The sequence below is a fragment of the Melospiza melodia genome, chromosome 4 (genome assembly GCF_035770615.1).
Source record: "Melospiza melodia melodia isolate bMelMel2 chromosome 4, bMelMel2.pri, whole genome shotgun sequence".
NCBI lineage: Eukaryota > Metazoa > Chordata > Aves > Passeriformes > Passerellidae > Melospiza > Melospiza melodia.
The window spans coordinates 30059440-30085888 of record NC_086197.1 but is presented as its reverse complement, the minus strand read 5'-3'; positions in this window follow the sequence as shown (position 1 = coordinate 30085888).

The window sequence follows — 26449 nt, the reverse complement described above, 5'->3', positions numbered from 1 at the left end:
AAATAGAATGAAATGAAAAGCTGTGTTTTAAATAGGAGCTAAATATTAAACAGAATTTTTGTACCAGGCATTTGAATTACTGCACCAGCTCTTTTGCCCATCAAGAGAGGCATTTAGCATTTCAGTCTTTTCCAAGGTGTTCATGATCTGCTATGCTGATCTCTGTGTGTGCCTAGGTGTGTGTGGAGGGGGGGGCATATGAAGGGGAGTGTGTATGTTTGCTTTACAATTGTTGTGGCAGATTCATGCCTCAGCTCCACATTTTGTTTTAAAAAGGTCACACCGAGTGGATATGAAGTTTACTATCAACAAGAGATCGATTCCCAAATCATCCATTTGACTCTCCCTTATAAATCATGTGCTTTGTTGCATATTTTATCAAATATACTTTCAAGCCAGATGGAGGAAGGAGGATGTGGGAATCCCTCCACCATCTTGCAACTTTTATGTAAGTAGGTTTTCAAGAAAATCATCATTTCTCTTTTAAATATGTCTGGAACAGGCATGATGGTAGTGTCAACCTGTTGGAGTTTTTGTTGCTGGAAGAAGTTGTACAAAAGGATTGGTTTTTACATTGACCAGTTACTGAATCAAGCGCAGGAATACATTGGAAATTTAGCTGGGGGTTCCTTTTCCCAGCAGACTACTTCTAGAACGAGCTTGTACACTGAAGCTGACTCTTTTGCTCTCTTTTTGTTTCTTTCCTATTTTCTTGGCTTCTTTGCCACTATCTAGACAATTTTGGAACTTTGTTCCCAACTAAAATGGTTTCAATAGTCTGATTGTGATCATACATTTTTACAAGGAATTTTTAAAATCTTTCCTCGAGTCCAGAAAGTCAAGGACTTAGATCTTTTTCTTCCCTTATCAATATTGCCATGAAATTGATAAATAAAGACCAACTCTTTATTTTTGTTTTTAACCCACGTAGATAATTCCCATCCATTAATCCATTTTGTGGACCAATAGCTGCCATTCTGATGGAAGCTGTCACTTCTTAACAATAGGCATTCTGTGACTATGTTGACTGCACTTTGGGTGAAGATCCTAACTGGTCTTAGATATACATAGGGAGAAATTTGCTCAGCCAGTGTCAGTCTTAAGCATGCGTATCAGAAGATCTTTCTAGAGCTGGGAATTTTCCCATGAAAGGGATTCAGTTAGGGAAGAGACACTTGTGCCAGAGTTTTACATTCTTCTTGAACACTGCTTAAGGAACTTAGATGCCATGTCCATTTGGATCTCTGTCTGCACAGAACTTTGTCATGCCAGCGCTTTGAAATGCATCTTGAAGAGAATTCACTAGCACAGAATGAAAGAGAGTGGAAGGGGTTGGTGGGGCTAACCAGGCCCAACCCCCCTGCCTAAACCAGGATACCTAGAGCCTCTTGCCCAGGATTCTATCTGGGTGTACTTTTAATGTCTTCGAAGATCCAGGCTCCACAATCTTTCTGGGCAGTCTGTGCCGTGGTTCAGTCACCCTGACAGTAAAGAAACATTTACTGATGTTCAAAGGCAATCTCCTGTATTTCAGTGTGTGCCCACTGCCTCTTGTCTTTTCCCTCAGCATCACTGAAAAGACACTGATTCCCTCCCCTTTGCACTATTGCTTCCATATGTATGTGTGATGCCATGTAGAGGTATGTCAAAAACCTCCCTGAAGCCCAGGCAGATAATATTCCCTTCATCTACCAGTCAAGTTGATTCATCAGAGGAGTTTAAAGTGATGTTCAGCATGAAATTCCCCTGAAAAATCATGCTAACTACATTATTTGGTCATCTGTCATGTGCCTGGCAAGGATTTCCAGGAAGAGCTGCTTCATCAACTTCCTGGGGATAAAAAAGAGGCTGGCTGGTTTGTACTATGGCGAGTCCTCTTAATTGCCTTTTTTGAAGATGGGTGTCATTTGCTAACATCCACTCTTTTGCTCCTCTTCTCATCTACACCTCGGCAAAAAGCTTTTCCACTATGTCTGGCTAGGAAAAACTGTGCCAGCACAGAAAACATCTCCCATCGTGTTCTAGAAGTTGCACGGATGTCTGCCAAGTGTTTGGCAGGAAGAAAAGAAAAGTTGTCCAAAACAGCTTCCAATCGAATGTTCCTGTGATTGGAAAAGTCAGGAGAGTGCAAAGGTACTGTTTTCTATCAGTTGGCAAGGTGCGCACACAATCCCAGTGTTGTACAGCTTGCTTCTTCACCTTCCCGAAGCTGCCGCTCTCGCCGGCTGCCGGAGCCCAAGAAGCGGCTTCTTCGCGCAAAGACGATTGTGCCGCTCACAGTGCTCTCCTTAGCGCGGCTTCTGCCGAAAGACGCCCGGCAGCGGCTCTTACCTCCGGAGAGCATCCTACCTTCGTCTTTAGCTCCTCTTCTCATCTACACCTCGGCAAAACGCTTTTCCACTATGTCTGGCTAGGAAAAACTGTGCCAGCACAGAAAACATCTCCCATCGTGTTCTAGAAGTTGCACGGATGTCTGCCAAGTGTTTGGCAGGAAGAAAAGAAAAGTTGTCCAAAACAGCTTCCAATCGAATGTTCCTGTGATTGGAAAAGTCAGGAGAGTGCAAAGGTACTGTTTTCTATCAGTTGGCAAGGTGCGCACACAATCCCAGTGTTGTACAGCTTGCTTCTTCACCTTCCCGAAGCTGCCGCTCTCGCCGGCTGCCGGAACCGAAGAAGCGGCTTCTTCGCGCAAAGACGATTGTGCCGCTCACAGTGCTCTCCTTAGCGCGGCTTCTGCCGAAAGACGCCCGGCAGCGGCTCTTACCTCCGGAGAGCATCCTACCTTCGTCTTTCGCGTCTTTTGTAGTCTACATCTTAGCAAAACGCTTTTCCACTATGTCTGGCTAGGAAAAACTGTGCCAGCACAGAAAACATCTCCCATCGTGTTCTAGAAGTTGCACGGATGTCTGCCAAGTGTTTGGCAGGAAGAAAAGAAAAGTTGTCCAAAACAGCTTCCAATCGAATGTTCCTGTGATTGGAAAAGTCAGGAGAGTGCAAAGGTACTGTTTTCTATCAGTTGGCAAGGTGCGCACACAATCCCAGTGTTGTACAGCTTGCTTCTTCACCTTCCCGAAGCCGCCGCTCTCGCCGGCTGCCGGAGCCCAAGAAGCGGCTTCTTCGCACAAAGACGATTGTGCCGCTCACAGTGCTCTCCTTAGCGCGGCTTCTGCCGAAAGACGCCCGGCAGCGGCTCTTACCTCCGGAGAGCATCCTACCTTCGTCTTTCGCGTCTTTTGTAGTCTACATCTTAGCAAAACGCTTTTCCACTATGTCTGGCTAGGAAAAACTGTGCCAGCACAGAAAACATCTCCCATCGTGTTCTAGAAGTTGCACGGATGTCTGCCAAGTGTTTGGCAGGAAGAAAAGAAAAGTTGTCCAAAACAGCTTCCAATCGAATGTTCCTGTGATTGGAAAAGTCAGGAGAGTGCAAAGGTACTGTTTTCTATCAGTTGGCAAGGTGCGCACACAATCCCAGTGTTGTACAGCTTGCTTCTTCACCTTCCCGAAGCTGCCGCTCTCGCCGGCTGCCGGAGCCCAAGAAGCGGCTTCTTCGCGCAAAGACGATTGTGCCGCTCACAGTGCTCTCCTTAGCGCGGCTTCTGCCGAAAGACGCCGGCAGCGGCTCTTACCTCCGGAGAGCATCCTACCTTCGTCTTTCGCGTCTTATGTAGTCTACACCTCGGCAAAAAGCTTTTCCACTATGTCTGGCTAGGAAAAACTGTGCCAGCACAGAAAACATCTCCCATCGTGTTCTAGAAGTTGCACGGATGTCTGCCAAGTGTTTGGCAGGAAGAAAAGAAAAGTTGTCCAAAACAGCTTCCAATCGAATGTTCCTGTGATTGGAAAAGTCAGGAGAGTGCAAAGGTACTGTTTTCTATCAGTTGGCAAGGTGCGCACACAATCCCAGTGTTGTACAGCTTGCTTCTTCACCTTCCCGAAGCTGCCGCTCTCGCCGGCTGCCGGAACCGAAGAAGCGGCTTCTTCGCGCAAAGACGATTGTGCCGCTCACAGTGCTCTCCTTAGCGCGGCTTCTGCTGAAAGACGCCCGGCAGCGGCTCTTACCTCCGGAGAGCATCCTACCTTCGTCTTTCGCGTCTTTTGTAGTCTACATCTTAGCAAAACGCTTTTCCACTATGTCTGGCTAGGAAAAACTGTGCCAGCACAGAAAACATCTCCCATCGTGTTCTAGAAGTTGCACGGATGTCTGCCAAGTGTTTGGCAGGAAGAAAAGAAAAGTTGTCCAAAACAGCTTCCAATCGAATGTTCCTGTGATTGGAAAAGTCAGGAGAGTGCAAAGGTACTGTTTTCTATCAGTTGGCAAGGTGCGCACACAATCCCAGTGTTGTACAGCTTGCTTCTTCACCTTCCCGAAGCTGCCGCTCTCGCCGGCTGCCGGAGCCCAAGAAGCGGCTTCTTCGCGCAAAGACGATTGTGCCGCTCACAGTGCTCTCCTTAGCGCGGCTTCTGCCGAAAGACGCCCGGCAGCGGCTCTTACCTCCGGAGAGCATCCTACCTTCGTCTTTCGCGTCTTTTGTAGTCTACATCTTAGCAAAACGCTTTTCCACTATGTCTGGCTGGGAAAAACTGTGCCAGCACAGAAAACATCTCCCATCGTGTTCTAGAAGTTGCACGGATGTCTGCCAAGTGTTTGGCAGGAAGAAAAGAAAAGTTGTCCAAAACAGCTTCCAATCGAATGTTCCTGTGATTGGAAAAGTCAGGAGAGTGCAAAGGTACTGTTTTCTATCAGTTGGCAAGGTGCGCACACAATCCCAGTGTTGTACAGCTTGCTTCTTCACCTTCCCGAAGCTGCCGCTCTCGCCGGCTGCCGGAGCCCAAGAAGCGGGTTCTTCGCGCAAAGACGATTGTGCCGCTCACAGTGCTCCCCTTAGCGCGGCTTCTGCCGAAAGACGCCCGGCAGCGGCTCTTACCTCCTGAGAGTGGCAGCTTCGGGAAGGTGAAGAAGCAAGCTGTACAACACTGGGATTGTGTGCGCACCTTGCCAACTGATAGAAAACAGTACCTTTGCACTCTCCTGACTTTTCCAATCACAGGAACATTCGATTGGAAGCTGTTTTGGACAACTTTTCTTTTCTTCCTGCCAAACACTTGGCAGACATATCTGCAACTTCTAGAAAACGATGGGAGATGTTTTCTGGGCTGGCACGGTTTTTCCTAGCCAGACATAGTGGAAAAGCGTTTTGCTAAGATGTAGACTACATAAGACGCGAAAGACGAAGGTAGGATGCTCTCCGGAGTTAAGAGCCGCTGCCGGGCGTCTTTCGGCAGAAGCCGCGCTAAGGAGAGCACTGTGAGCGGCACAATCGTCTTTGCGCGAACAAGCCGATTCTTCGGTTCCGGGAGCCGGCGAGAGCGGCAGCTTCGGGAAGGTGAAGAAGCAAGCTGTACAACACTGGGATTGTGTGCGCACTTTGCCAACTGATAGAAAACAGTACCTTTGCACTCTCCTGACTTTTCCAATCACAGGAACATTCGATTGGAAGCTGTTTTGGACAACTTTTCTTTTCTTCCTGCCAAACACTTGGCAGACATCCGTGCAACTTCTAGAACACGATGGGAGATGTTTTCTGTGCTGGCACAGTTTTTCCTAGCCAGACATAGTGGAGAAGCGTTTTGCTAAGATGTAGACTACAAAAGACGCGAAAGACGAAGGTAGGATGCTCTCCGGAGGTAAGAGCCGCTGCCGGGCGTCTTTCGGCAGAAGCCGCGCTAAGGAGAGCACTGTGAGCGGCACAATCGTCTTTGCGCGAAGAAGCCGCTTCTTGGGCTCCGGCAGCCGGCGAGAGCGGCAGCTTCGGGAAGGTGAAGAAGCAAGCTGTACAACACTGGGATTGTGTGCGCACCTTGCCAACTGATAGAAAACAGTACCTTTGCACTCTCCTGACTTTTCCAATCACATGAACATTCGATTGGAAGCTGTTTTGAACAACTTTTCTTTTCTTCCTGCCAAACACTTGGCAGACATCCGTGCAACTTCTAGAACACGATGGGAGATGTTTTCTGTGCTGGCACAGTTTTTCCTAGCCAGACATAGTGGAAAAGCGTTTTGCCGAGGTGTAGACTACAAAAGACGCGAAAGACGAAGGTAGGATGCTCTCCGGAGTTAAGAGCCGCTGCCGGGCGTCTTTCGGCAGAAGCCGCGCTAAGGAGAGCACTGTGAGCGGCACAATCGTCTTTGCGCGAAGAAGCCGCTTCTTGGGCTCCGGCAGCCGGCGAGAGCGGCAGCTTCGGGAAGGTGAAGAAGCAAGCTGTACAACACTGGGATTGTGTGCGCACCTTGCCAACTGATAGAAAACAGTACCTTTGCACTCTCCTGACTTTTCCAATCACAGGAACATTCGATTGGAAGCTGTTTTGGACAACTTTTCTTTTCTTCCTGCCAAACACTTGGCAGACATCCGTGCAACTTCTAGAACACGATGGGAGATGTTTTCTGTGCTGGCACAGTTTTTCCTAGCCAGACATAGTGGAAAAGCGTTTTGCTAAGATGTAGACTACAAAAGACGCGAAAGACGAAGGTAGGATGCTCTCCGGAGGTAAGAGCCGCTGCCGGGCGTCTTTCGGCAGAAGCCGCGCTAAGGAGAGCACTGTGAGCGGCACAATCGTCTTTGCGCGAAGAAGCCGCTTCTTGGGCTCCGGCAGCCGGCGAGAGCGGCAGCTTCGGGAAGGTGAAGAAGCAAGCTGTACAACACTGGGATTGTGTGCGCACCTTGCCAACTGATAGAAAACAGTACCTTTGCACTCTCCTGACTTTTCCAATCACAGGAACATTCGATTGGAAGCTGTTTTGGACAACTTTTCTTTTCTTCCTGCCAAACACTTGGCAGACATCCGTGCAACTTCTAGAACACGATGGGAGATGTTTTCTGTGCTGGCACAGTTTTTCCTAGCCAGACATAGTGGAAAAGCGTTTTGCTAAGATGTAGACTACAAAAGACGCGAAAGACGAAGGTAGGATGCTCTCCGGAGGTAAGAGCCGCTGCCGGGCGTCTTTCGGCAGAAGCCGCGCTAAGGAGAGCACTGTGAGCGGCACAATCGTCTTTGCGCGAAGAAGCCGCTTCTTGGGCTCCGGCAGCCGGCGAGAGCGGCAGCTTCGGGAAGGTGAAGAAGCAAGCTGTACAACACTGGGATTGTGTGCGCACCTTGCCAACTGATAGAAAACAGTACCTTTGCACTCTCCTGACTTTTCCAATCACAGGAACATTCGATTGGAAGCTGTTTTGGACAACTTTTCTTTTCTTCCTGCCAAACACTTGGCAGACATCCGTGCAACTTCTAGAACACGATGGGAGATGTTTTCTGTGCTGGCACAGTTTTTCCTAGCCAGACATAGTGGAAAAGCGTTTTGCTAAGATGTAGACTACAAAAGACGCGAAAGACGAAGGTAGGATGCTCTCCGGAGGTAAGAGCCGCTGCCGGGCGTCTTTCGGCAGAAGCCGCGCTAAGGAGAGCACTGTGAGCGGCACAATCGTCTTTGCGCGAAGAAGCCGCTTCTTGGGCTCCGGCAGCCGGCGAGAGCGGCAGCTTCGGGAAGGTGAAGAAGCAAGCTGTACAACACTGGGATTGTGTGCGCACCTTGCCAACTGATAGAAAACAGTACCTTTGCACTCTCCTGACTTTTCCAATCACAGGAACATTCGATTGGAAGCTGTTTTGGACAACTTTTCTTTTCTTCCTGCCAAACACTTGGCAGACATCCGTGCAACTTCTAGAACACGATGGGAGATGTTTTCTGTGCTGGCACAGTTTTTCCTAGCCAGACATAGTGGAAAAGCGTTTTGCTAAGATGTAGACGACAACAGAGGCTAAAGAGTGGATGTTAGCAAATGACACCCATCTTCAAAAAAGGCAATTAAGAGGACTCGCCATAGTACAAACCAGCCAGCCTCTTTTGTATCCCCAGGAAGTTGATGAAGCAGCTCTTCCTGGAAATCCTTGCCAGGCACATGACAGATGACCAAATAATGTAGTTAGCATGATTTTTCAGGGGAATTTCATGCTGAACATCACTTTAAACTCCTCTGATGAATCAACTTGACTGGTAGATGAAGGGAATATTATCTGCCTGGGCTTCAGGGAGGTTTTTGACATACCTCTACATGGCATCACACATACATATGGAAGCAATAGTGCAAAGGGGAGGGAATCAGTGTCTTTTCAGTGATGCTGAGGGAAAAGACAAGAGGCAGTGGGCACACACTGAAATACAGGAGATTGCCTTTGAACATCAGTAAATGTTTCTTTACTGTCAGGGTGACTGAACCACGGCACAGACTGCCCAGAAAGATTGTGGAGCCTGGATCTTTGAAGACATTAAAAGTACACCCAGATAGAATCCTGGGCAAGAGGCTCTAGGTATCCTGGTTTAGGCAGGGGGGTTGGGCCTGGTTAGCCCCACCAACCCCTTCCACTCTCTTTCATTCTGTGCTAGTGAATTCTCTTCAAGATGCATTTCAAAGCGCTGGCATGACAAAGTTCTGTGCAGACAGAGATCCAAATGGACATGGCATCTAAGTTCCTTAAGCAGTGTTCAAGAAGAATGTAAAACTCTGGCACAAGGGTCTCTTCCCTAACTGAATCCCTTTCATGGGAAAATTCCCAGCTCTAGAAAGATCTTCTGATACGCATGCTTAAGACTGACACTGGCTGAGCAAATTTCTCCATATGTATATCTAAGACCAGTTAGGATCTTCACCCAAAGTGCAGTCAACATAGTCACAGAATGCCTATTGTTAAGAAGTGACAGCTTCCATCAGAATGGCAGCTATTGGTCCACAAAATGGATTAATGGATGGGAATTATCTACGTGGGTTAAAAACAAAAATAAAGAGTTGGTCTTTATTTATCAATTTCATGGCAATATTGATAAGGGAAGAAAAAGATCTAAGTCCTTGACTTTCTGGACTCGAGGAAAGATTTTAAAAATTCCTTGTAAAAATGTATGATCACAATCAGACTATTGAAACCATTTTAGTTGGGAACAAAGTTCCAAAATTGTCTAGATAGTGGCAAAGAAGCCAAGAAAATAGGAAAGAAACAAAAAGAGAGCAAAAGAGTCAGCTTCAGTGTACAAGCTCGTTCTAGAAGTAGTCTGCTGGGAAAAGGAACCCCCAGCTAAATTTCCAATGTATTCCTGCGCTTGATTCAGTAACTGGTCAATGTAAAAACCAATCCTTTTGTACAACTTCTTCCAGCAACAAAAACTCCAACAGGTTGACACTACCATCATGCCTGTTCCAGACATATTTAAAAGAGAAATGATGATTTTCTTGAAAACCTACTTACATAAAAGTTGCAAGATGGTGGAGGGATTCCCACATCCTCCTTCCTCCATCTGGCTTGAAAGTATATTTGATAAAATATGCAACAAAGCACATGATTTATAAGGGAGAGTCAAATGGATGATTTGGGAATCGATCTCTTGTTGATAGTAAACTTCATATCCACTCGGTGTGACCTTTTTAAAACAAAATGTGGAGCTGAGGCATGAATCTGCCACAACAATTGTAAAGCAAACATACACACTCCCCTTCATATGCCCCCCCCTCCACACACACCTAGGCACACACAGAGATCAGCATAGCAGATCATGAACACCTTGGAAAAGACTGAAATGCTAAATGCCTCTCTTGATGGGCAAAAGAGCTGGTGCAGTAATTCAAATGCCTGGTACAAAAATTCTGTTTAATATTTAGCTCCTATTTAAAACACAGCTTTTCATTTCATTCTATTTACAGAATATTTTCATTTCATTTGTTTCTTTAAAATTACTTAGTTCTCACCTGTTGTATGTCTAGGAATATTTTCTTCCAAAAATAGAAAAAAATAGATGATATCTTTTCAGCAGAAAACATTGGTTGATACAATTTTAAACCATCATGATATGGAAGAATTCTTCTGTCCCTCTCGAAGGTGGAAGAAGCATTTGGATCACAGATCATCTACAATGAAATACTTGACATGTTTAAGATGCTTTCAATCAATTTTGATCGTCAATTGCTTATTTGTTGTAAACAGTAATTTTTCAGTGAAGGGAAAGTGTGTGTGGTATATCTACATGATATGTTCAAAGGCAGTTCCTACTAATGGCCAGGCTGAATTCCAGTAAATAATGTCCCGAATGATATTTTGCCGCCTTCTTTGGCACTTCATGAAATCTTACCCCGATGAAGTGCTGAAACAAAGAGATTTTCTCTTAGAGAGTGTCTCATGTTGTAACCTATCCCATGGATTTTATGCTGTAATTCTTATCTCTTTTAAAATTTACTATCTTCTGTACAGTTTTCATGAAACTTTCTGTTACAGTAGTGAATAGCACAGATAAATGTCATTTTGTACAACTTTGAATTTACCCCAAGAGCTGAGAGAAAACTTGATCCTATACTTCAATCCGAGTTTCTTCTATAGTCCAACTTTGTTTCTCTACCATCAAGCTTCTCCTTTGTTGCTGCTCCAAGCCCCGTCCAAGGTGACCTTGAATACTTTCAGGGATGGGACACCCACAACTTCTCTGGGCAACCTGTTCCAGTGTTCCAGCACTCCCACAGTAAAAAAGGCCTTCCTTTCATCTAATATGTGTAGGAAATCATAAATCTAGGCATAGAAGCTTGGAGTGCAAATTTGAAATTCTTTGGATTTGAAGCACATTTTATATGAATACTGACTTACAGATGACTAAAAGATGTTGATGGGCATTTGAGCTGACAAGTTTTGAAAAAGTGCACGGAAATTAAAATTGAAACCACTAAAATTAAAAACTCCTTGCCATTTTCTTTTTCCTCTCCTATTCAAAATTGCATATGTCAGATATCAGTGCTTCATGCAAACCTCTCAGATGCTCTCAGAGAAAAAGCTTTTCTTTCAGACTAAGTTGCGGTTGACGTAGAACACTAGCAGGAGTGAAAGATTTTCTGGGCATCGGGGCAGCCCGTTCTCCTTGGATTTGTGTGCAGAATGCATTTTATCCAAACTGGAAAATAGATCCCAGCTCTGTTCTATTCATCATTCTTACTTCATCAGGCCAGAAGATTCTGTGAAAGTAGCCTGTGGACCTTGAAGACAGCGCATGTGAACCAGATGAGAGGTGATAGAGAAGTTGAGGGAGAGAAGAAAGAGCATGAGGCTGAAACCAGAAAGTATTTCTCCACGTGATCATGGAAGATTGCAGGAGCCACTTGGTACTATCAAACCAGCCCAACTTGGCACTGGTGCCACCTTGGGTCTGGGAGCCATGTTGCATATCGTGCATTTTAAGGAGCCAGCTGGCCACACCCAGCCATATGCCCCCAAACACAAACCAAGGCCCTTTTCTCTGGCAAACAAAACTCAGCTGCCCTGCTTCTGGATGGCAGATTGCAGGAACCACTTGGTACTATCAAACCAGCCCAACTTGGCACTGGTGCCACCATGGGTCTGGTCACCATCCTGCCTATTGTAGCTTTTCAGGAGCCAGCCGGTCACTCTCAGCCATAGGCCCCCAAACACAAACCTCGGCCCGTTTCCCTGGCAAACAAAAGTAAGCTGCCCCGCTTCTGGATGGCAGATTGCAGGAGCTACTTAGTACTATCAAATCAGCCCGACTTGGCACAGGTGCCACCTTGGATCTGGGAACCATCCTGTGTATCGTGGATTTTCAGGGGCCAGCCAGCCACTCTCAGCCATATGCCCCCAAAAACAAACCACGGACCTTTTCTCTGGCAAACAAAACTCAACTGCCCCTCTTCTGGATGGCAAATTTTAGGACGCACTTTGTACTACGAAAACCGCCCGACGTGGCACTGGTGCCACCTTGTGTCAGGGAACCATCCTGCATATCGAGCTTTTTAAGGAGCCAGCCGGCCAGGCCCAGCCATATACCCCCAAAAACAAACCACGGACCATTTCTCATGGAAACAAAAATCCGCTGCCCCGCGTCTGGATGGCAGATTGCAGGAGCCACTTTGCACCATCAAACCAGCCCGACTTGGCACTGGTGCCACCTTGGGTCTGGGAACAATCCTGCGTATCGTACATATTCAGGAACCAGCCGACCACTCCCAGCCACAGGCCCCCAAACACAAACAACGGCCCATTTCCCTGGCAAACAAAACTCAGCTGCCCCGCTTCTGGATGGCAGTTTGCAGGAGCCACTTGGGACTATCAAACCAGCCCGACTTGGCACTGGTGCCACCTTGGGTCTGGGAACCATCCTGCGTATGGTGGATTCTAAGGAGCCAGCCGGCCACTCCCAGCCACAGGCCCCCAACAAAAACCACGGCCCTTTTTTCTGGCAAACAAAACTTAGCTGCCTCACTTCTGGATGGCAGATTGCAGGAGCCACTTGGTGTAATCAAACCAGCCCGACTTGGCACTGGTGCCACCTTGGGTCTGGGAACCATCCTGCGTATCGTGGATTCTAAGGAGCCAGCCGGCCACTCCCAGCCACAGGCCCCCAAACAAAATCAACGGCGCTGTTCCCTGGAAAACAAAACACGCCTGCCAACATTTTGATGGAGTTTGCAGGAGCCACTTGGTACTATCAAACCAGCCCGACTTGGCACTGGTGTCACCTTGGGTCTGGGAAACATCCTGCGTATCGTGGATTCTTAGGAGCCAGCCGGCCACTCCTAGCCACAGGCCCCCAAACAAAAACCTAGGCCTATTTCTCTGGCAAACAAAAGTAAGCTGCCCCGCTTCTGGATGGCAGATTGCAGGAGACACTTGGTACTATCAAACCAGCCCAACTTGGCACTGGTGCCACCTTGGGTCTGGGAACCATCCTGCCTATTGTAGCTTTTCAGGAGCCAGCCGGTCACTCCCAGCCATAGGCCCCCAAACAGAAACCTCGGCCCGTTTCCCTGGCAAAGAAAAGTAAGCTGCCCCGCTTCTGGATGGCAGATTGCAGGAGCTACTTAGTACTATCAAATCAGCCCGACTTGGCACAGGTGCCACCTTGGATCTGGGAACCATCCTGTGTATCGTGGATTTTCAGGGGCCAGCCGGCCACTCTCAGCCATAGGCCCCCAAACACAAACCACGGACCTTTTCTCTGGCAAACAAAAATCAGCTGCCCCACTTCTGGATGGCAGATTGCAGGAGCCACTTGGGACTATCACACCAGCACAACATGGCACTGCTGCCACCTTGGATCTGGGAACAATCCTGCGTATCGTACATATTCAGGAACCAGCCGAACACTCCCAGCCACAGGCCCCCAAACACAAACAACGGCCCATTTCCCTGGCAAACAAAACTCAGCTGCCCCGCTTCTGGTGTGGCAGTTTGCAGGAGCCACTTGGGACTATCAAAGCAGCCCGACTTGGTAATGGTACCATCTTGGATCTGGGAACCATCCGGCGTATCGTGGATTTTCAGGGGCCAGCCGGTCATTCTCAGCCATATGCTCCCAAACACAAACCTCGGCCCTTTTCTCTGGCAAACAAAACTCAACTGCCCCTCTTCTGGATGGCAAATTGCAGGACGCACTTGGTACTACAAAAAGAGCCCGACTTGGCAGTGGTGCCACCTTGGCTCTGGGAACCATCCTGCGTATCGAACATTTTAAGGAGCCAGCCGGCAATTCCCAGCCGTATGCCCCAAAAAGAAACCACGGACCTTTTCTCTGGCAAAAAAAACTCAGCTGTCCCGCTTCTGGATGGCAGATTGCAGGAGTCACTTTGAACCATACAACCAGCCTTACTTGGAACTGGTGCCACCTTGGGTCTGGGAACCATCCTGCCTATCGTTGATTTTCAGGGGCCAGCCTACCACTCTCGGCCATAGGCCCCCAAACACAAACCACAGCCCTTTTCTCTAGCAAACAAAATTTAGCTGCCCCGCTTCTGGATGGCAAATTGCAGGAGCCACTGGGTACTACAAAAACAGCCCGACTTGGCACTGGTGCCACCTTGCGTCTGGTTACCATGCGGCGTATCGTGCATTTTAAGGAGCCAGGTGGCCACTCCCAGGCATATGCCCCCAAACACAACCCACGGCCCTTTCCTCTGGCAAACAAAACTCAGCTGCCCCGCTTCTGGATGGAAGAGTGCAGGAGACACTTGGTACTATCAAACCAGCCCGACTTGGCACTGGTGCCACCTTTGGTCTGGGAACCATCCTGCGTATTGTGGATTGTCAGGAGACAGCCGACCACTCTCGGCCACAGACCCCAATCAAAAACAAAGGTCCGTTTCCCTGGCAAAAAAAACTCAGCTGCCCCGCTTCTGGATGGGAGATTGCAGGAGGCACTTGACACTGTCAAACGAGCCCCACTTTGTACTGGTGCCACCTTGGGTCTGGGAACCATGCTGCGTATCGTGGATTTTCAGGAGCCAGCCGGCCACTGCCAGCAACAGGCCCCCAAACAAAAACCACAGCCTTTTTCTCTGGCAATAAAAACTCAGCTGCCCCGCTTCTGGATGGCAGATTGCAGGAGCCACTTGGTACTATCAAACCAGCCCGACTTGGCACTGGTGCCACCTTGGGTCTGGGAACCATCCTGCCTATCGTGGATTTTAAGGAGCCAGCCGGCTACTCCCAGCCACAGGCCCCCAACAAAAACCACGGCCCTTTTTTCTCGCAAACAAAACTTAGCTGCCTCACTTCTGGATGGCAGATTGCAGGAGTCACTTGGTGTAATCAAACCAGCCCGACTTGGCACTGGTGCCACCTTGGGTCTGGGAACCATCCTGCCTATCGTGGATTCTAAGGAGCCAGCCGGCCACTCCCAGCCACAGGCCCCCAAACAAAATCAACGGCGCTGTTCCCTGGAAAACAAAACACGCCTGCCAACTTTTTGATGGAGTTTGCAGGAGCCACTTGGTACTATCAAACCAGCCCAACTTGGCACTGGTGCCACCATGGGTCTGGTAAACATCCTGCGTATCGTGGATTCTTAGGAGCCAGCCGGCCACTCCTAGCCACAGGCCCCCAAACAAAAACCTAGGCCTATTTCTCTGGCAAACAAAAGTAAGCTGCCCCGCTTCTGGATGGCAGATTGCAGGAGACACTTGGGACTATCAAACCAGCCCAACTTGGCACTGGTGCCACCTTGGATCTGGGAACCATGCTGTGTATCGTGGATTTTCAGGGGCCACCCGGCCACTCTCAGCCATATGCCCCCAAACAGAAACCTCGGCCCGTTTCTCTGGCAAACAAAACTCAACTGCCCCTCTTCTGGATGGCAAATTGCAAGATGAACTTGATACTAAAACCGCAGGCCGACTTGGTAGTGGTGACACCTTGGGCCTGGGAACCATCATGCGTATCGTGCATTTTAAGGAGCCAGCCGGCCACTCCCAGCAATATGCCCCCAAAAACAATCCACGGAATTTTTCTCTGGCAAACAAAAATCAGCTGCCCCGCTTCTGGATGGCAGATTGCAGGAGCCACTTTGACCCATCAAACCAGCCCGACTTGGCACTGGTGCCACCTTGCATCCTGGAACCATGCTGCCTAGCGTGGATTTTCAGGGGCCAGCCGGCCACTCTCAGCTATATGCCCCCAAACAAAACCCAGGGCCCGTTTCCCTGGCAAACAAAAGTAAGCTGCCCCGCTTCTGGATGGCAGATTGCAGGAACCACTTGGTAGTATCAAACCAGCCCGACTTGGCACTGGTGCCACCTTGGGTCTGGGAACCATCCTGCGTATCGTGGATTCTAAGGAGCCAGCCGGCCACTCCCAGCCACAGGCCCCCAAATACAAACAACGGCGCTTTTCCCTGGAAAACAAAACTCGCCTGCCAACTTTTTGATGGCAGATTGCAGGAGCAACTTGGTACTATCAAACCAGCCCAACTTGGCACTGGTGCCACCATGGGTCTGGTAACCATCCTGCCTATTGTAGCTTTCCAGGAGCCAGCCGGTCACTCCCAGCCATAGGCCCCCAGTCACAAACCTCGGCCCGTTTCCCTGGCAAACAAAAGTAAGCTGCCCCGCTTCTGGATGGCAGATTGCAGGAGCCACTTGGTACTATCAAACCAGCCCAACTTGGCACTGGTGCCACCTTGGGTCTGGGAACCATGCTGCGTATCGCAGATTCTAAGGCGCCAGTCGGCCACTCCCAGCCACAAGACCCCAAACACAAACAACGGCGCTTTTCTCTGGCAAACAAAACTCAACTGCCCCTCTTCTGGATGGCAAATTGCAGGTCGCACTTGGTACTATCAAACCAGCACGACTTGGCACTGGTGCCACCTTGGGTCTGGGAACCATCCTGCGTATTGTGGATTGTCAGGAGGCAGCTGGACACTCTCGGCCACAGACCCCAATCAAAAACAACGGCCCGTTTCACAGGCAAACAAAACTCAGCTGCCCCGCTTCTGGATGGGAGATTGCAGGAGGCACTTGACACTGTGAAACCAGCCCCACTTGGCACTGGTGCCACCTTGGGTCTGGGAACCATGCTGCGTATCATGGATTTTCAGGAGCCAGCCGGCCACTCCCAGCCATAGGCCCCCAAACAAAAACCACAGCCTTTTTCTCTGGCAAACAAAATTCAGCTGCCCCGCTTCTGGATGGCAGATTGCAGGAGCCACTTGGGACTATCACACCAGCACAACATGGCACTGGTGCCACCTTGGATCTGGGAATCATCCTTCCTATCGTGGATTTTCAGGGGCCAGCCGGTCACTCTCAGCCATAGGCCCCAAACACAAACCACGGCCCTTTTCTCTGGAAAACAAAACTCAACTGCCCCTCTTCTGGATGGCAGATTGCAGGAGCCACTGGGTACTATGAAACCAGCCCTACTTGGCACTGGTGCCACCTTGGGTCTGGGAACCATGCTGCGTATCATGGATTTTCAGGAGCCAGCCGTCCACTGCCAGCCACAGGCCCCGAAACACAAACAACAGCCTTTTTCTCTGGCAAACAAAATTCAGCTGCCCCGCTTCTGGATGGCAGATTGCAGGAACCACTTGGTACTAACAAACCAGCCCGACTTGGCACTGGTGCCACCTTGGGTCTGGGAACCATCCTGCGTATCGTGGATTCTAAGGAGCCAGCTGGCCACTCCCAGCCACAGGCCCCAAAACACACACAACGGCGCTTTTCCCTGGAAAACAAAACTCGCCTGCCAACTTTTTGATGGCAGATTGCAGGAGCCACTTGGTACTATCAAACCAGCCCAACTTGCCACTGGTGCCACCATGGGTCTGGTCACCATCCTGCCTATCGTAGCTTTTCAGGAGCCAGCCGGTCACTCCCTGCCATAGGCCCCGAGACACAAAGCTCGGCCCGTTTCCCTGGCAAACAAAAGTAAGCTGCCCCGCTTCTGGATGGCAGATTGCAGGAGCCACTTGGTACTATCAAACCAGCCCGACTTGGCACTGGTACCACCTTGGGTCTGGGAACCATCCTGCCTATCGTGGATTTTAAGGAGCCAGCCGGCTACTCCCCGCCACAGGCCCCCAACAAAAACCACGGCCCTTTTTTCTCGCAAACAAAACTTAGCTGCCTCACTTCTGGATGGCAGATTGCAGGAGTCACTTGGTGTAATCAAACCAACCCGACTTGGCACTGGTGCCACCTTGGGTCTGGGAACCATCCTGCGTATCGTGGATTCTAAGGAGCCAGCCGGCCACTCCCAGCCACAGGCCCCCAAACAAAATCAACGGCGCTGTTCCCTGGAAAACAAAACACGCCTGCCAACTTTTTGATGGAGTTTGCAGGAGCCACTTGGTACTATCAAACCAGCCCAACTTGGCACTGGTGCCACCATGGGTCTGGTAAACATCCTGCGTATCGTGGATTCTTAGGAGCCAGCCGGCCACTCCTAGCCACAGGCCCCCAAACAAAAACCTAGGCCTATTTCTCTGGCAAACAAAAGTAAGCTGCCCCGCTTCTGGATGGCAGATTGCAGGAGACACTTGGGACTATCAAACCAGCCCAACTTGGCACTGGTGCCACCTTGGATCTGGGAACCATGCTGTGTATCGTGGATTTTCAGGGGCCAGCCGGCCACTCTCAGCCATATGCCCCCAAACAGAAACCTCGGCCCGTTTCTCTGGCAAACAAAACTCAACTGCCCCTCTTCTGGATGCCAAATTGCAAGATGAACGTGATACTAAAACCGCAGGCCGACTTGGTAGTGGTGACACCTTGGGCCTGGGAACCATCATGCGTATCGAGCATTTTAAGGAGCCAGCCGGCCACTCCCAGCAATATGCCCCCAAAAACAATCCACGGAATTTTTCTCTGGCAAACAAAAATCAGCTGCCCCGCTTCTGGATGGCAGATTGCAGGAGCCACTTTGACCCATCAAACCAGCCCGACTTGGCACTGGTGCCACCTTGCATCCTGGAACCATGCTGCCTAGCGTGGATTTTCAGGGGCCAGCCGGCCACTCTCAGCTATATGCCCCCAAACAAAACCCAGGGCCCGTTTCCCTGGCAAACAAAAGTAAGCTGCCCCGCTTCTGGATGGCAGATTGCAGGAACCACTTGGTAGTATCAAACCAGCCCGACTTGGCACTGGTGCCACCTTGGGTCTGGGAACCATCCTGCGTATCGTGGATTCTAAGGAGCCAGCCGGCCACTCCCAGCCACACGCCCCCAAATACAAACAACGGCGCTTTTCCCTGGAAAACAAAACTCGCCTGACAACTTTTTGATGGCAGATTGCAGGAGCAACTTGGTACTATCAAACCAGCCCAACTTGACACTGGTGCCACCATGGGTCTGGTAACCATCCTGCCTATTGTAGCTTTCCAGGAGCCAGCCGGTCACTCCCAGCCATAGGCCCCCAGTCACAAACCTCGGCCCGTTTCCCTGGCAAACAAAAGTAAGCTGCCCCGCTTCTGGATGGCAGATTGCAGGAGCCACTTGGTACTATCAAACCAGCCCAACTTGGCACTGGTGCCACCTTGGGTCTGGGAACCATGCTGCGTATCGCAGATTCTAAGGCGCCAGTCGGCCACTCCCAGCCACAAGACCCCAAACACAAACAACGGCGCTTTTCTCTGGCAAACAAAACTCAACTGCCCCTCTTCTGGATGGCAAATTGCAGGTCGCACTTGGTACTATCAAACCAGCACGACTTGGCACTGGTGCCACCTTGGGTCTGGGAACCATCCTGCGTATTGTGGATTGTCAGGAGGCAGCGGGACACTCTCGGCCACAGACCCCAATCAAAAACAACGGCCCGTTTCACAGGCAAACAAAACTCAGCTGCCCCGCTTCTGGATGGGAGATTGCAGGAGGCACTTGACACTGTGAAACCAGCCCCACTTGGCACTGGTGCCACCTTGGGTCTGGGAACCATGCTGCGTATCATGGATTTTCAGGAGCCAGCCGGCCACTCCCAGCCATAGGCCCCCAAACAAAAACCACAGCCTTTTTCTCTGGCAAACAAAATTCAGCTGCCCCGCTTCTGGATGGCAGATTGCAGGAGCCACTTGGGACTATCACACCAGCACAACATGGCACTGGTGCCACCTTGGATCTGGGAATCATCCTTCCTATCGTGGATTTTCAGGGGCCAGCCGGCCACTCTCAGCCATAGGCCCCAAACACAAACCACGGCCCTTTTCTCTGGAAAACAAAACTCAACTGCCCCTCTTCTGGATGGCAGATTGCAGGAGCCACTGGGTACTATGAAACCAGCCCTACTTGGCACTGGTGCCACCTTGGGTCTGGGAACCATGCTGCGTATCATGGATTTTCAGGAGCCAGCCGTCCACTGCCAGCCACAGGCCCCGAAACACAAACAACAGCCTTTTTCTCTGGCAAACAAAATTCAGCTGCCCCGCTTCTGGATGGCAGATTGCAGGAACCACTTGGTACTAACAAACCAGCCCGACTTGGCACTGGTGCCACCTTGGGTCTGGGAACCATCCTGCGTATCGTGGATTCTAAGGAGCCAGCTGGCCACTCCCAGCCACAGGCCCCAAAACACACACAACGGCGCTTTTCCCTGGAAAACAAAACTCGCCTGCCAACTTTTTGATGGCAGATTGCAGGAGCCACTTGGTACTATCAAACCAGCCCAACTTGCCACTGGTGCCACCATGGGTCTGGTCACCATCCTGCCTATCGTAGCTTTTCAGGAGCCAGCCGGTCACTCCCTGCCATAGGCCCCGAGACACAAAGCTCGGCCCGTTTCCCTGGCAAACAAAAGTAAGCTGCCCCGCTTCTGGATGGCAGATTGCAGGAGCCACTTGGTACTATCAAACCAGCCCGACTTGGCACTGGTACCACCTTGGGTCTGGGAACCATCCTGCCTATCGTGGATTTTAAGGAGCCAGCCAGCTACTCCCCGCCACAGGCCCCCAACAAAAACCACGGCCCTTTTTTCTGGCAAACAAAACTTAGCTGCCTCACTTATGGATGGCAGATTGCAGGAGCCACTTGGTGTAATCAAACCAGCCCGACTTGGCACTGGTGCCACCATGGGTCTGGTAAACATCCTGCGTATCGTGGATTCTTAGGAGCCAGCAGGCCACTCCTAGCCACAGGCCCCCAAACAAAAACCTAGGCCTATTTCTCTGGCAAACAAAAGTAAGCTGCCCCGCTTCTGGATGGCAGATTGCAGGAGACACTTGGGACTATCAAACCAGCCCAACTTGGCACTGGTGCCACCTTGGATCTGGGAACCATGTTGTGTATCGTGGATTTTCAGAGGCCAGCCGGCCACTCTCAGCCATATGTCCCCAAACAGAAACCTCGGCCCGTTTCTCTGGCAAACAAAACTCAACTGCCCCTCTTCTGGATGGCAAATTGCAGGATGAACTTGATACTAAAACTGCAGGCCGACTTGGTAGTGGTGACACCTTGGGCCTGGGAACCATCATGCGTATCGAGCATTTTAAGGAGCCAGCCGGCCACTCGCAGCAATATGCCCCCAAAAAAAATCCACGGAATTTTTCTCTGGCAAACAAAAATCAGCTGCCCCGCTTCTGGATGGCAGATTGCAGGAGCCACTTTGCACCATCAAACCAGCCCGACTTGGCACTGGTGCCACCTTGCATCTGGGAACCATGATGCCTAGCGTGGATTTTCAGGGGCCAGCCGGCCACTCTCAGCTATATGCCCCCAAACAAAACCCACGGCCCATTTCCCTGGCAAACAAAAGTAAGCTGCCCTGCTTCTGGATGGCAGATTGCAGGAACCACTTGGTAGTATCAAACCAGCCCGACTTGGCACTGGTGCCACCTTGGGTCTGGGAACCATCCTGCGTATCGTGGATTCTAAGGAGCCAGCCGGCCACTCCCAGCCACAGGCCCCCAAACACAAACAACGGCGCTTTTCCCTGGAAAACAAAACTCGCCTGCCAACTTTTTGATGGCAGATTGCAGGAGCAACTTGGTACTATCAAACCAGCCCAACTTGGCACTGGTGCCACCATGGGTCTGGTCACCATCCTGCCTATTGTAGCTTTCCAGGAGCCAGCCGGTCACTCCCAGCCATAGGCCCCCAAACACAAACCTCGGCCCGTTTCCCTGGCAAACAAAAGTAAGCTGCCCCGCTTCTGGATGGCAGATTGCAGGAGCCACTTGGTACTATCAAACCAGCCCAACTTGGAACTGGTGCCACCTTGGGTCTGGGAACCATGCTGCGTATCGCAGATTCTAAGGCGCCAGTCGGCCACTCCCAGCCACAAGCCCCCAAACACAAACAACGGCGCTTTTCTCTGGCAAACAAAACTCAACTGCCCCTCTTCTGGATGGCAAATTGCAGGACGCACTTGGTACTATAAAAACAGCTCGACTTGGCACTGGTGCCACCTTGGGTCTGGGAACCATCCTGCGTATCGATCTTTTTAATGAGACAGCCGGCCACTCCCAGCCATATGCCCCCAAACACAACCCACGGCCCTTTCCTCTGGCAAACAAAACTCAGCTGCACCGCTTCTGGATGGCAGATTGCAGGAGCCACTTGGTACTATCAAACCAGCAAGACTTGGCACTGGTGCCACCTTGGGTCTGGGAACCATCCTGCATATTGTGGATTGTCAGGAGCCAGCTGAACATTCTCGGCCACAGACCCCAATCAAAAACAACGGCCCGTTTCACAGGCAAACAAAACTCAGCTGCCCCGCTTCTGGATGGGAGATTGCAGGAGGCACTTGACACTGTGAAACCAGCCCCACTTGGCACTGGTGCCACCTTGGGTCTGGGAACCATGCTGCGTATCATGGATTTTCAGGAGCCAGCCGGCCACTCCCAGCCATAGGCCCCCAAACAAAAACCACAGCCTTTTTCTCTGGCAAACAAAATTCAGCTGCCCCACTTCTGGATGGCAGATTGCAGGAGCCACTTGGGACTATCACACCAGCACAACATGGCACTGCTGCCACCTTGGATCTGGGAACCATCCTTCCTATCGTGGATTTTCAGGGGCCAGCCGGTCACTCTCAGGCATAGGCCCCGAAACACAAACAACAGCCTTTTTCTCTGGCAAACAAAATTCAGCTGCCCCGCTTCTGGATGGCAGATTGCAGGAACCACTTGGTACTAACAAACCAGCCCGACTTGGCACTGGTGCCACCTTGGGTCTGGGAACCATCCTGCGTATCGTGGATTTTCAGGGGCCAGCCGGCCACTCTCAGCCATATGCCCCCAAACAGAAACCTCGGCCCGTTTCTCTGGCAAACAAAACTCAACTGCCCCTCTTCTGGATGCCAAATTGCAAGATGAACTTGATACTAAAACCGCAGGCCGACTTGGTAGTGGTGACACCTTGGGCCTGGGAACCATCATGCGTATCGAGCATTTTAAGGAGCCAGCCGGCCACTCCCAGCAATATGCCCCCAAAAACAATCCACGGAATTTTTCTCTGGCAAACAAAAATCAGCTGCCCCGCTTCTGGATGGCAGATTGCAGGAGCCACTTTGACCCATCAAACCAGCCCGACTTGGCACTGGTGCCACCTTGCATCCTGGAACCATGCTGCCTAGCGTGGATTTTCAGGGGCCAGCCGGCCACTCTCAGCTATATGCCCCCAAACAAAACCCAGGGCCCGTTTCCCTGGCAAACAAAAGTAAGCTGCCCCGCTTCTGGATGGCAGATTGCAGGAACCACTTGGTAGTATCAAACCAGCCCGACTTGGCACTGGTGCCACCTTGGGTCTGGGAACCATCCTGCGTATCGTGGATTCTAAGGAGCCAGCCGGCCACTCCCAGCCACACGCCCCCAAATACAAACAACGGCGCTTTTCCCTGGAAAACAAAACTCGCCTGCCAACTTTTTGATGGCAGATTGCAGGAGCAACTTGGTACTATCAAACCAGCCCAACTTGGCACTGGTGCCACCATGGGTCTGGTCACCATCCTGCCTATTGTAGCTTTCCAGGAGCCAGCCGGTCACTCCCAGCCATAGGCCCCCAGTCACAAACCTCGGCCCGTTTCCCTGGCAAACAAAAGTAAGCTGCCCCGCTTCTGGATGGCAGATTGCAGGAGCCACTTGGTACTATCAAACCAGCCCAACTTGGCACTGGTGCCACCTTGGGTCTGGGAACCATGCTGCGTATCGCAGATTCTAAGGCGCCAGTCGGCCACTCCCAGCCACAAGACCCCAAACACAAACAACGGCGCTTTTCTCTGGCAAACAAAACTCAACTGCCCCTCTTCTGGATGGCAAATTGCAGGTCGCACTTGGTACTATCAAACCAGCACGACTTGGCACTGGTGCCACCTTGGGTCTGGGAACCATCCTGCGTATTGTGGATTGTCAGGAGGCAGCTGGACACTCTCGGCCACAGACCCCAATCAAAAACAACGGCCCGTTTCCCTGGCAAACAAAACTCAGCTGCCCCGCTTCTGGATGGGAGATTGCAGGAGGCACTTGACACTGTGAAACCAGCCCCACTTGGCACTGGTGCCACCTTGGGTCTGGGAACCATGCTGCGTATCATGGATTTTCAGGAGCCAGCCGGCCACTCCCAGCCATAGGCCCCCAAACAAAAACCACAGCCTTTTTCTCTGGCAAACAAAATTCAGCTGCCCCGCTTCTGGATGGCAGATTGCAGGAGCCACTTGGGACTATCACACCAGCACAACATGGCACTGGTGCCACCTTGGATCTGGGAATCATCCTTCCTATCGTGGATTTTCAGGGGCCAGCCGGTCACTCTCAGCCATAGGCCCCAAACACAAACCACGGCCCTTTTCTCTGGAAAACAAAACTCAACTGCCCCTCTTCTGGATGGCAGATTGCAGGAGCCACTGGGTACTATGAAACCAGCCCTACTTGGCACTGGTGCCACCTTGGGTCTGGGAACCATGCTGCGTATCATGGATTTTCAGGAGCCAGCCGTCCACTGCCAGCCACAGGCCCCGAAACACAAACAACAGCCTTTTTCTCTGGCAAACAAAATTCAGCTGCCCCGCTTCTGGATGGCAGATTGCAGGAACCACTTGGTACTAACAAACCAGCCCGACTTGGCACTGGTGCCACCTTGGGTCTGGGAACCATCCTGCGTATCGTGGATTCTAAGGAGCCAGCTGGCCACTCCCAGCCACAGGCCCCAAAACACACACAACGGCGCTTTTCCCTGGAAAACAAAACTCGCCTGCCAACTTTTTGATGGCAGATTGCAGGAGCCACTTGGTACTATCAAACCAGCCCAACTTGCCACTGGTGCCACCATGGGTCTGGTCACCATCCTGCCTATCGTAGCTTTTCAGGAGCCAGCCGGTCACTCCCTGCCATAGGCCCCGAGACACAAAGCTCGGCCCGTTTCCCTGGCAAAAAAAAGTAAGCTGCCCCGCTTCTGGATGGCAGATTGCAGGAGCCACTTGGTACTATCAAACCAGCCCGACTTGGCACTGGTACCACCTTGGGTCTGGGAACCATCCTGCCTATCGTGGATTTTAAGGAGCCAGCCGGCTACTCCCCGCCACAGGCCCCCAACAAAAACCACGGCCCTTTTTTCTGGCAAACAAAACTTAGCTGCCTCACTTCTGGATGGCAGATTGCAGGAGCCACTTGGTGTAATCAAACCAGCCTGACTTGGCACTGGTGTCACCTTGGGTCTGGGAACCATCCTGCGTATCGTGGATTCTAAGGAGCCAGCCGGCCACTCCCAGCCACAGGCCCCCAAACAAAATCAACGGCGCTGTTCCCTGGAAAACAAAACACGCCTGCCAACTTTTTGATGGAGTTTGCAGGAGCCACTTGGTACTATCAAACCAGCCCAACTTGGCACTGGTGCCACCATGGGTCTGGTAAACATCCTGCGTATCGTGGATTCTTAGGAGCCAGCAGGCCACTCCTAGCCACAGGCCCCCAAACAAAAACCTAGGCCTATTTCTCTGGCAAACAAAAGTAAGCTGCCCCGCTTCTGGATGGCAGATTGCAGGAGACACTTGGGACTATCAAACCAGCCCAACTTGGCACTGGTGCCACCTTGGATCTGGGAACCATGTTGTGTATCGTGGATTTTCAGAGGCCAGCCGGCCACTCTCAGCCATATGTCCCCAAACAGAAACCTCGGCCCGTTTCTCTGGCAAACAAAACTCAACTGCCCCTCTTCTGGATGGCAAATTGCAGGATGAACTTGATACTAAAACCGCAGGCCGACTTGGTAGTGGTGACACCTTGGGCCTGGGAACCATCATGCGTATCGAGCATTTTAAGGAGCCAGCCGGCCACTCCCAGCAATATGCCCCCAAAAACAATCCACGGAATTTTTCTCTGGCAAACAAAAATCAGCTGCCCCGCTTCTGGATGGCAGATTGCAGGAGCCACTTTGCACCATCAAACCAGCCCGACTTGGCACTGGTGCCACCTTGCATCTGGGAACCATGCTGCCTAGCGTGGATTTTCAGGGGCCAGCCGGCCACTCTCAGCTATATGCCCCCAAACAAAACCCACGGCCCGTTTCCCTGGCAAACAAAAGTAAGCTGCCCTGCTTCTGGATGGCAGATTGCAGGAACCACTTGGTAGTATCAAACCAGCCCGACTTGGCACTGGTGCCACCTTGGGTCTGGGAACCATCCTGCGTATCGTGGATTCTAAGGAGCCAGCCGGCCACTCCCAGCCACAGGCCCCCAAACACAAACAACGGCGCTTTTCCCTGGAAAACAAAACTCGCCTGCCAACTTTTTGATGGCAGATTGCAGGAGCAACTTGGTACTATCAAACCAGCCCAACTTGGCACTGGTGCCACCATGGGTCTGGTCACCATCCTGCCTATTGTAGCTTTCCAGGAGCCAGCCGGTCACTCCCAGCCATAGGCCCCCAAACACAAACCTCGGCCCGTTTCCCTGGCAAACAAAAGTAAGCTGCCCCGCTTCTGGATGGCAGATTGCAGGAGCCACTTGGTACTATCAAACCAGCCCACCTTGGAACTGGTGCCACCCTGGGTCTGGGAACCATGCTGCGTATCGCAGATTCTAAGGCGCCAGTCGGCCACTCCCAGCCACAAGCCCCCAAACACAAACAACGGCGCTTTTCTCTGGCAAACAAAACTCAACTGCCCCTCTTCTGGATGGCAGATTGCAGGACGCACTTGGTA